Here is a 12,552-nt window from a genome sequence, read left to right as displayed (position 1 = left end):
CCCAATTGGCACTAAGGGCCTAAAGTGTGCCAAGAAAACATCCCCCACACCATTACACCACCACCACCAGCCTGCACAGTGGTAACAAGGCATGATGGATCCATGTTCTCATTCTGTTTACGCCAAGTTCTGACTCTACCATCTGAATGTCTCAACAGAAATCGAGACTCATCAGACCAGACAACATTTTTCCAGTCTTCAACTGTCCAATTTTGGTGAGCTCTTGCAAATTGTAGCCTCTTTTTCCTATTTGTAGTGGAGATGAGTGGTACCCGGTGGGGTCTTCTGCTGTTGTAGCCCATCCGCCTCAAGGTTGTGTGTGTTGTGGTTTCACAAATGCTTTGCTGCATACCTCGGTTATAACGAGTGGTTATTTCAGGCAAAGTTGCTCTTCTATCAGCTTGAATCAGTCGGCCCATTCTCCTCTGACCTCTAGCATCAACAAGGCATTTTCAGCCCACAGGACTGCCGCATACTGGATGTTTTTCCTTTTCACACCATTCTTTGTAAACCCTAGAAATGGTTGTGCGTGAAAATCCCAGTAACTGAGCAGATTGTGAAATACTCAGACCGCCCGTCTGGCACCAACAACCATGCCACGCTCAAAATTGCTTAAATCACCTTTCTTTCCCATTCTGACATTCAGTTTGGAGTTCAGGAGATTGTCTTGACCAGGACCACACCCCTAAATGCATTGAAGCAACTGCCATGTGATTGGTTGACTAGATAATTGCATTAATGAGAAATTGAACAGGTGTTCCTAATAATCCTTTAGGTGAGTGTATATATATATATACATATGAGTGATAATGACCCTAAATCATGTTATACATGACATACATGGGTTCGTGGGTGGGGCTGAGAAAATACATAATGTGCAACAACTGACTTGTTGTATTAGTTTCTTTTGAATAATGTGTCTCATTTGTTTGAAAAAAAAAATGTATGTGCCTCTCCCTGAATGCCTTATAGAGTTTATGTAGTTGAAAAAAAAAAAAAAAAATTTAATTTTAAAACCTCCAGAAGGATTTAAATAAATACAGTATACTCCAAAAATGTAGTTTCCATAACATTCGACATGATGAACCCACTGAAAAACCTGTTTTGAGTCATAATTTTTTTTATTAACAGTTACATTTACATTTATGCATTTGGCAGACGCTTTTATCCAAAGCGACTTACAGAGCCTTTATTACAGGGACAATCCCCCCAGAGCAACCTGGAGTTAAGTGCCTTGCTCAAGGACACAATGATGGTGGCTGTGGGGTTTGAACCAGTGTCCTTCTGATTACCAGATTACCAGTTATGTGCTTAGACCACTACACCACCACCAACAGTTATTGCTCCTTCAAAAATAACAAATGTTTTCATGCTGTTTTTGGGCCTGATTTGGAAATAATTTTACAAAGTACTGGCGATGTTCCTGTCTACATGAATGTAACAGCTTCCTGCCAGTACAGTAAGACAAAATACACTTATATTAAAAGTACATTCTCTGAAAAAGCCTAGTTTTGTTGTTTTAAGGATTTTAGATATTTTTAAAAAATTAACTTTTTTAAATTATCATCAAGAATAAGATTTTTGCCCTTATATCAAAGGTCTTACTAGAGAAATTACTAAAACAAACATATGATCTAATGTGGATTTTCTTGAAAGAACAAATATGATCCTGCCTGGTAACAAGTGCATGCAAAAAGGCTCAAAATAGTATTTAAGTTTAGCATAATGCTAAATGTTCGCATGACACTTTACACAAGGTTTATTTCTGTTTCTGCTTTTCCAAACTTACTTCTCTGTCTGTTCGTATTAATATAACACATCTTAAAATGTTTCACCGCTGTTTGAATGCTTTGGGGCTTGCAGATTCTGTCGGTTCTGTTGGCTTTCATTGACAGGGAAAGGCCAGTCCATATGAGTCATATCCCAGGTGTCTGACAAAGCACTTTGCACTGTTTGCAAGAGGTGGGGTATAGTATGAGCTATTTGAACCCCATTACAGCAGTGGCGATTAGTTGTTGGCATTTTTAATGGCAACATAACACAAATAATATTGTTATAAATACATTGACACTAAATAATGAAAATACATTTTAAACTTCAAGAAGGAAATAAGGCAAAAAAACATCCTCACAGTCTGCGAAAAATGTATTTTTAAATGTTGATGCTGCTCTTTCCAATACAATTACAATGGATGGGACAAAGGCTGACAGTGCCTAACTAGCATTCTGCCTAGCATATCCTTTAGTGTTCCACAAAGAAAGTGAACTTGCAAGTCAGCAACACTGATCAATATGATATTATTTGTTCAGACAACATTTGAGGGAATATTGTTGGTCTAACATGTGTTTTTATGAAGATGTGAAGTAATTTCTTTGAATTTGACCATATGCATGTTTTACAGTGTACAGGTTTGGAACAAATTAATGGTGAGTAAATTAAGACAGAATATTCATTTTTGGATAAACTATCCCACAATTTCTCCATTTTTTTCTTTATGAAGCATGAATGACCCACTTTTAATAATCCTCTCCTAATTTTGATCATATTCATTTTTGCGTTTTTCACCTGAAATTCATCCCCACAACTAAGTCAGTTAGGCCTGACAAAGCAAACAGTTCATGAGGCTGATTTAATCTGTTTGGTTTTTTCATGGTGCGAAACCACAGTTGAGAGGTTATGAAGAGGAGTGTTAGCTTAACTGCACACAAATCTGTCACTTTAATTAATTTTGTTGCAGCTCAAATGAACTTTCAGAAGTCACGATTTCTTTGTTTGACAAAGGTTGGTGAAAGGGCAAGACAGAGAGAGGGATGAGCTGCTTTGAGTGGCAAAGCTTGCCTATGTTCGTTTCTTCTGTCTCTCTCTCTCTCAAATACACACACTCTTAACTCACACACACACTTTATGTCCACAGCTCTTTTCTTTCTTTTTTTTTTTTTTTAGCTGTTTCCTCCTATCGTTCCATTGGATACCTTTAAAGAATCTTATTTTCTTCTTCTTTTTGTTTGGGAGCTTCAATGGTTGTCAGTTGCCTCAATGAGATTGAAGGCTTCACCTCTGTCATACAGCTGCATTGTGTCAAAGGATTTGCAGGTGCAAAAGGACGCCTTTATAAATAAAGTAACAGGGATGGTGCATAGTTCACTCACAACTGTAAATTCTGTCATCATTTACTCACCCTCATGATGTTTCAAACTTGTTTGACTTTCATTTGTGGAACATAAAAAGGAGATATTACATGCTACTGACAGCCTCAGTCACCATTCAATTTAATTGCATGTAAAAAAAGAGCAGGGTCAACATTCTTTATAATTTCTCGTCTTGTGTTCCAAAGCAGAAAAAAGTGCTGAGCACAAACAGAGATGTTTAAAATTATTTTGCTGCTCTGTTGGTCCTTACAATGCAAGTGAATAGTGGCCAGACCTTAGAAGCTCCAAAAATCACATAGAAGTAATCTATAAGACTCCAAATGTTAAATCCATACCCATACACCTTATATATTAAGGTCCAATATATTAAATCATTTTCAGTATATTCATAATTATATATAATAATATGTTGTGTTAATATATTACAATATACTGAGAAAGACATAAGGAATTGCAGCTTTTCATATGTTGGGAAATATATGACAATATATGTCCTTATATATTGTAATGCATGTCATTTTATATTCAATAATACACTTCATAATATATAGATGTGCATGTGATGAAAAATGGTAGAGTGTGCTTAAATATATTTAAAGAAATATGTTGTATATATAGTCACATTTATATGGGAATATGTATGAGTAACACAATTCTGGGGAAATATATACTGTAATATATATCCATATATGTGAATATTTATGTAATTCTATATTTGTAAATATATACATATTGTGTATAAACACATTTGAACATATATGCACTATATGTTAACATATATATAGGAACTTGTTTGTGATATATATGTGCACAATTCTGAGTGTGTGTGTGTGTGTGCGTGCGTGCGTGCGTGCGTGTGTGTGTGTGTACAAATGTAAAAAAAATAAAACAAAATGGTTGTAGATTCTGTCCAACGGTTTGAAATACTATGTGGAAAGCAAATCTTCACTGAATTTACATTTATGTCTTCATTTTCCTGAATCTGTAAAGAATTGGGGACCTTTGTAGGCTGATTGGGAATATATTTTTGAGACATTTAATGCTGTATGTAAACCCATGCGTTAACTAATGAAAGATAAATGATTTGAGTGTTTCAATAAAGCTAGTACATGTAAAACTGTGGTACAGTTTTTGTCTGGTTATTGCTATATTTTTTTTTAATACGTACCAGTATATAGCCATACATGGTTCATGCATATATTGCAGAATAAGCACTAGATTCCATATATGAAAATGTATTATTTCATATATCACATTATATTTTCAAATATAATACATAAACATGTATTTTTGTTTCGTAAGGGTATCTTTAGAATCGATGTGAGCGGTGTGGGTGAGAAACAGATTATTAGCAATATTTAAGTTCTTTTTTTTACCATAAATCTCCACTTTCACAATGTAAAATGATGTGAAAGTGAAAGTGGAGATTTATAGTAAAACATTATATATATTTATCTGTTTCTGACCCACACCTCTCACATCAATTCTGAAGATATGGTTTAACCTCTGGAGTATTATGGATTACTTTTATGCTGCCTTTATTTGATTTTTGGATCTATAGGTCTGGTCACCATACTTTCTTCATAAGGACCTACAGAGCTGAGAAATTCTTCTAAAAATCTCTGTTTGTGTTCTACAGAAGAAAGAAAGTCTTACACATCTGGGATGGAATGAGGGTGAGTAAATGATGAAAGAATTTTCTATCTCTTTAATGTCAGAGTGAATTCCAAAACATACAAGCAAGTCACAGCAGATTTTGTTGCAAATATTTACCAGTTTATTGTGAGAAATAGTCTATATCTACATAACTTTCTGAGGTCAAAACTTCACATCAAGCATACACTCGGACAAAGTTGGCAGTCATCATCTGTTGATAACCTGACACATGCTGCTGATTGAACTATGTTGAGGGCTTTCTTTCTATCCTACTGTACAACAATGAGAAGAGAGGCTTCATTCTTCAGCCATTTACTCAGTATCTCTCATACTTAAAATTACAAAAAGCGGCCAACACCTTTTCTAAATATTGATATAGATGCAACAAAGAGGCAAGTATGGACAGCATCTGTAGCCAGGGCAGTTATTTGGCTGGCTGATCAGGCAGGAACTGAGCTGTGTGACTTTCTTATCTAAAACTGCTGTGTGATTCCAAATTTCCTCTGTGTGGGCTGAGACAGCTGAAAGCCTAGGATTTATTTTCAGAGCTCCATACTGACAGATATTGGCAGGAATGCCAATGTGTCACAAGAGCAGCTGTTTACACACACACACAGAAACACGTGCATGCTTACACACATACATGCACAAATCAATAGGTCCAAATCAATAGTGAATTTAGCAGAAATGGTTTGCAGTTGTCAGGATTACCCTGAGACACATTTTCAATTCTCCACTACCTCTTCAAAACTTTGCACCATCTGGGGATGTGTTATAGCGTTCCCTCTTTTGTGGTTGTGTGTGTATATGCTTACAGGCCTTTGCCAAATGGAATAAAGGTGGTTCTTAACTGCGAGTGGTGGAGTTTAGATCAAGGCGCTGCACTACTGAAATGATACAGCTTGCCAAACAGGCAGATATAGATGGGACTCCTGGTGCAGATCACCTTACCATAGAAAAAAAGGGAGAGGGTGACAGCAGCAGGACCGAACATGTGTTTGCCATCTGGATAAGTTGTAGAAAGTACTGTGCATCCTGCCTTATGCTCAAACAAAGAATTCATTTAACTGTTTACAAAGATGTGCCAGTCTAATTTAGCATTCTGGACTGCTTGCTCCTTTCAAAGCTGCTTCTGTCTGTTTTGGTTGATACGAACAGACTGGAACGGACTGTGGTTACATAACACTATCATTCTGCTTTTACTCAGCTCTACGAGACCTAAGCACTAAAACTGCTGCGAATATTACTGCTCCACTACCGTGTCTGAATTGGCATCCTGTTCCAACTTCACTCAGAAAATTGATGGCCGGTCTTGGCTCTACAATTTCCAAACACTTGTTTTAAAACTTGCAGCTTGTTGCTTGAATACCAATCCTGTTATAGTACAGGAGAATTTGTATTGGCTGAGAGGTCGAGGCACCCACACTTTACTTGGTTTGGACAACAGAGCTATTTTCAAGGGACTTGCCAGGTATTGTTTCAGCTTGACAGATTTTTTTATTCATGTAATGGAGGAATCATGGATTGCAGCTTGCCGTTCCTTTTCCCACATTGCACATATAAATCGACTCCCATCCCACTCTGGGAGGGAAACCAAAGCATGCAGACATCTGCTGAAGTCGCTCCAGCCCTGATTCACTGGAGATGTCCTGATTAACCCTTAAATATACCACATACTTTATTGTTCCAACTAGATAAAAGAAGTACATGTGTTTTTTGGCAGAATAAAGAGTAACATATTTTCATCAGGTAACTAAAAACATTTTAACAGCTATTATCTAAGTTGACAGGTTTTATTTAAGTCAGAAATATTATTTAAAGTGGAAATGTTAAAATGTATTGATTTTAAAATACTCTCTCCAGTCCCATTTTAATATGCAGGGACAATTACTTGTAAGTTAATATACCTGAAAACTGTAAAAATGGTTCTTCTGAGGCACTATAAAAATATTGCTCTGTATGTTTGAGCGTCCCTACCACCCGAAACGGTAAAATTAGTCATGTTTCCATCCAGTTCACAAACTTAATTTTTGCACAAAGAAATCTGAATATTTGCAAATAGAGCAGTGTTTTCATCCCATGTGTTTACTAGAAATAACAACTGCATGTATCCAGATTGTATAGTGTACTTAAAGCATCAAAGATTATATTGAAGAATATCACAACTTTCAGTTTCTTCAGTTTCTGTGTTTCAAGAAAGCAAAGTTGTGAAAATTTTGTATTCTCTCTATATAGTGTGTTTAATTAAAGTTCATGGCAAGAAGACCAGACTGCATGTTGAAGCAGGAGGAGAATGGCAGCATGGCTTGAAGGCAACTATGAGTCACTGGTATTATATTGGCAATGACAGTTGTGTTGGGCTTCTGCCTTTTTCTGTTTCAGCAACTTTTGACCAGAGCCAGTTTCTAATTCTCAGGGCTTTCTGTACCCTACCCTGATAAATATACAGATGGCACAAGACAAGAGAAACATACTATTGGTGCAACTATATACTGAAAACCACACATGAAGATTATTTGGAGTATGGTTATAAACATTACCACAATCTGTCAAACTAATTGTACTGCATCTGACACTTCTCATTATAGCAAGGACATCAACAACAAAAAGCTGCTACTTAAATGCAAACTGTGACTTACAACATCATATATGTATATGGTTCAACATCATACATCTGTCAGCGAATACTGAAATAAATGTGATAATAAGGGTTAACAGGACTCCATATCATTGATGTGCACAAATCACAAATGTAAAGGTACCCCTTTAAGCGGAAGTGCCTATAAGAGCACAACCCCCCACCCCGCTGAACAACTAAGTGTCCCACAAATTACTTTCATATGTTTGTCATTTAGTGCCAGAATACTTTTTATGTTGTTTGTACGATTTGCGCCATCTTAAATTGTTACACTGGAGGCAAGCTGAAGCAATCACAGTCTAATTTTACTGCGAGCGATCAATAATAGTGTAATTTAGCTCATCAGAACGTTGGCTTTGAGTCTCAAAGGCTGGTGGGATATCTGTAAGTCATTTTCCGGTAATCAGCTGTCTGTGGTTTTTAATTAATCTAGTCCTCCACAGTGACATTTAAGCAACTCATTAATGAGAGAGAGTGCATCAAATAAAATCCTGTTAACCTCTCACGTACTCTTCCGAGCACACATGACAATGACATTTAATCCCAGCAAATAGAATTGTTATTTTGTTACTGTTTACATTAACTGCTTGATAAATGTACTCTTACAAAGACTATTCTTAGCAACACCTAATGAAAACCAGTAGTTCAAATGTATCTTCTTTAAATATTGAGTCACAAATTAATTTACTTCTTTTTATTGATCACTGTAGAACCTGCAAGATATATTTTAGACCGGCAGTTGGTTTTACAACCATGTTTCATCTGAATTGCCAAACTACGTTTAGGAAGGGTTATCCAAAATTTTGTTTGAAAAGATTGGAAAATATCAAAGTTGTTATTATAGGGGGCCTGGGTAGCTCAGCGAGTATTGACGCTGACTACCACCCCTGGAGTGACTCCAGCCAGGTCTCCTAAGCAACCAAATTGGCCCGGTTGCTAGGGAGGGTAAAGTCACAAGGGGTAACCTCCTAGTGGTCACTATAGTGTGTGGTTCTCACTCTCAGTGGGGTACGTGGTGAGTTGTCTGTGGATGGCATTGTGCCTCACCTCAATCCAGGGATTGATGGTCTCAGACGTGGAGGCAACTGAGATTCATTCTCTGCCACCCGGATTAGCTTAGCCCACACAGGGACCAATCCCAAACTATATGCAGTATATAATATATTTGGTTGCAAGCAAGCCAAAGGTGCAACTGAACTTGACAGCTAGTGATCACCAAGCATTTTTGTAGTATGGAAAACATTAACTTTTGATAATACCTCCTTTTGTGTTCAGTGGAGTTTCGAGCAACATGAGGGTGGGTTGAAAATGACAACATTTTCAGATTTAAGCAAATTATTTGTGGAAGGTATGACTTGATTAGATGAACAAATGTAGTTAAACTTTAGGAAATGGTGATTTCTGACACAGCATTTTAGATGTATTTTTTCATCTACAATAATCATGCAACTTTATTATCAGAGATGCATATTTTTCTTTAAAGGAATATTCAGGGTACAAGTTAAACACTAATTACCACAAATAATTATTTTGACTTGTCTCTACATTTCTTTAAAGAAAAAAAAAACAATCCAGGTTCCAGTGATGGCACTTACAATGGAAGTGAATGTGGCCAATCTGTAAATGTTAAAATACTCACTATTTCAAAAGTATAGCCACAAGACATAAACAATATGTGTGTTAACAAGATTTTAGAAGATTTTTTTTACTTCAATTTGTGTTTTTTTTTTTTTTTAAGAAAAGGAGGAACAAGTTGAAATACATTTTTGTGGTAATCAACATTATGCCACAATTTCTGTTGATTGAGCTTAACTTGGCTCAAATGTCTTAAATGTGTATAACTTCTGGAGGGAAGAGTCAAAATTACTCTCTGTGGTAATTGACAGTGAGTGTGTTCCAGATATTAGGTTGAAAATAACCCGGAATATGTTTGTCAAAGATTTGTCTCAGAGCTTGAGCAGAGTTTAATTTGATTGATCATTTGATTGATTGATTGATTTGATTGAGTTACAGCTCTTAATCCATATCAAGCAGCAAATCGAAACATCAGTCTATGAAGCATACATTCAAAAAGAGCTATTGGTAAAACCATGTAACCACTCCTGGCAAAATTATTTAATATTTGGGCAGCTTGTATGCTAGAATGGGGATTTTATGCTTTTCTCTTGCCTAATTAAAAGTGATTTAGCCAACAGTTTTACGTGGAGTCCTGCCAACTTGTTCAATTGCTTTGAAATCCCTCACAATTGCACATCCCCAGACTTATATCTCCAAACACCTGAGCCACTGTAGAATGTTCTAAAGTGCATCTGTGGGATGAGATTCCACTATAGAACCTGCATACACTATCCAAGGGTTTAGAGTCAAATACATCAGTTTTGTCCATCACAGCTCTCAGAGCAGCTGCCATCTTCCATCTCCCAGACCGAGTAGCTGTGAAGAATTGTGAGGGGTCGATAATTGGATTGCAGCTGTAGTAATTTTAGCTCTGTATCTCTGGCCTTGGTGAATGGACATTACAAAAGGAAAAAAGGACTTCCGCTACAGCTGTGCATACAAGACCACTCTGCACGACCCTCCTCCAATCTAACAACGCACCCATTAGAAACCTGGCATGTTTCTGAAATGAATCACCACCTAGTTGCTTTCTGATTGTTCTCTCTGATGCCCGCTTTTTTGTAAAATATAATTTTTAAGGTGTAAAAACAGGGTCATAGATGGGGGGGGGGTATAATCAAAATAATCAGATGGAAATAATCAAAACAAGCGAGTATAACCAACCCCATTATTTATACCACGGTCAATGGAAACATGGAAATGCAATGTTCAAGCCAATCTACGCCCTTGTGTAAAGATATCTACAAGGGCTGATGATTTAACAAGCACATTAATTATATTATATTAAAAATTATGTGTTAAAATTTTTCCGCAATTAATCATGCCCCCTGATCGTGCATACAGGACACTTCATAGCGATTTTCATGTACAGTCAGCACAACTCCGACCTTTACAGATAATAAATCACTCACAAAATGAGTAAAGATGCCTCACACTGTAGGATGTGTTCTTGCTTTTAAATACAGCTTGATGGAGCACAAACAAAATTAAGCTACGTTTAAACGAGCAAAAAGGCCTAAAAATGCAGCATTTGTAGCATGAGACGTTGAAAATAAATAAAAAGTGATGCAACCACAGTGAGACTGTCTGATGCATGTGTACATAGACCAAAAAAATATAGCAAACAGATGCTACAAAACGTTCTGTGAGAACATGTTTTAAGTCTACCTCGACAGATTGACAAACTAGCACTTAAATTGGATTAGTGAATAATAAGACAATTAGACTGTCCTATGGCTTCATAATGGGAAGGGAACTAAAATTTAGTCCTCTATATAATTTAGATTTTTAATTTTTTGCCATTAGTGGTTAGTTGCCATGGAAACAAAGATGACAGCAGCCACAGAGTCATTCTGAGGACTCCTTTTTACCATGAGCAGAGTCTCTGAAAATCCAGAGATATCATTCCACCAGTGAAAAGCAAAAAAAAAAAAGTCAAATATCTTCTGCTTTGCAAGGCCACTGAGATATAAACCCTAATTTACACCAGATAGGTTCCAAATAGGTTTGCTTAATACCTCTGCAGAAATATTGTTCTTTGGGCTCTGAATGATTTGCCCCATGAAAAGATCTGTATCTAAAAAGCAATTTCATTACTTTAATTGCTTGCATTGTATGCTCTATAGAGGACTACATGAGAAGAGAAAAAGAAAAGACAGAAGACAACTTAAAACTGGTGACCTAAATTTTAGAACCTTTTTGAAACTGTCTATGCATTCATTATGAGCTTTCATTTCCAGGAGTCAAAACATTGCTATTCACCTTACAACCAACTAGCCTACATGGTAATGGTTTTCATTTTCATCAACTCTATTTGCCTCTGGGATAATTACAATTGCAGACCATACTGACTTCTATGTGCAAAGTGGGGATTAAAAGCATGTATATCTCTTGGTGGACCGATATGTTTACATAATGAGGCTTGGAGCATTCCGCCCCATTCTTCCACCTAAAAGGTGTCTGCTTATATAGTCCTCCACTAGGACACATATCAATGCTGTCTGAGTCTGATAAAGTGAATGCAATGATGCCTCGTAGCACTCCACATCATGGTTTGTTTCCGAGAGGGTTAGACAAACCCTCAGTTGCACACATAGATAGATCACCTTTTTAAGTCTTGCACTATTCTTTGTGTTGTTGGTAGCTCCCTGCAAGTGGCACTTGTCTGCCTTTATATCAATTCTCATCTATTTCTTTTTCATTTGCTCTCAGGGCCACACATTTAATTTTGTGTTTCATCAAGGGGGAAATTGTACGCCTAGGAGAATAAGCCGGGGTGATGTAAGTGCACTGAGACACAGCACACCACTGATTCCTTTCCTCTTTTATTCAGCAAACGTTCCTAATGCATAATTCATGTCTATAGGCAGTCATCAGTGGGGTTTCAGCACACGAGGACTATGTATTGTCTGTGCCTGTGTGTATTTGTGTGCAGAATATACTGGAGGTTATGGGAAAAGCAAATAGCATTATCAGGTCATCTGGCATATTAAACATAAAGGTGTGTTAACATGCAATTAGTTCTACATTTTGTGATGCACAGATGTAAAGCTTAGCTCTCAGGGTCAGTTAAGCCAAATTTATACAATGGAAAAAATCCAAACTTTTTCTCCTGAATGAAATATGCTACGTCAAACTGTGTTCCATTGTTTAAAAATGTATTTGTTAATTTTGTGTTGAGCATAACATAAAAACAATCTGCCACATTTTGCCCATTTTCTAAAAAGTTCCTTCTCCCATTAGACATGTTTGCATCAGTTCAATTGTGTGTTCCTTCTTCTGTTGTGCGAACGATGGAATGCTGCGTCAGTAGCGTCGGAGAACTAGGTTCTTCCCCCTGTTAAAACCAGTAAGTCATTGCGTTTGCACAACCAGTAATGAGTGCAATTCGAAGTTTACATTTTCCCTCTAAGAATACATTTGTTCTCCACTAATGGTCAGGTTTAGGTTTAGGGTTGGGGTTTGGATTTAGGGGCAGAGTTAATCGAATAT

The sequence above is a fragment of the Xyrauchen texanus genome, chromosome 21 (assembly GCF_025860055.1).
Source record: "Xyrauchen texanus isolate HMW12.3.18 chromosome 21, RBS_HiC_50CHRs, whole genome shotgun sequence".
Taxonomy (NCBI): domain Eukaryota; kingdom Metazoa; phylum Chordata; class Actinopteri; order Cypriniformes; family Catostomidae; genus Xyrauchen; species Xyrauchen texanus.
This window is presented reverse-complemented; position numbering follows the sequence as displayed.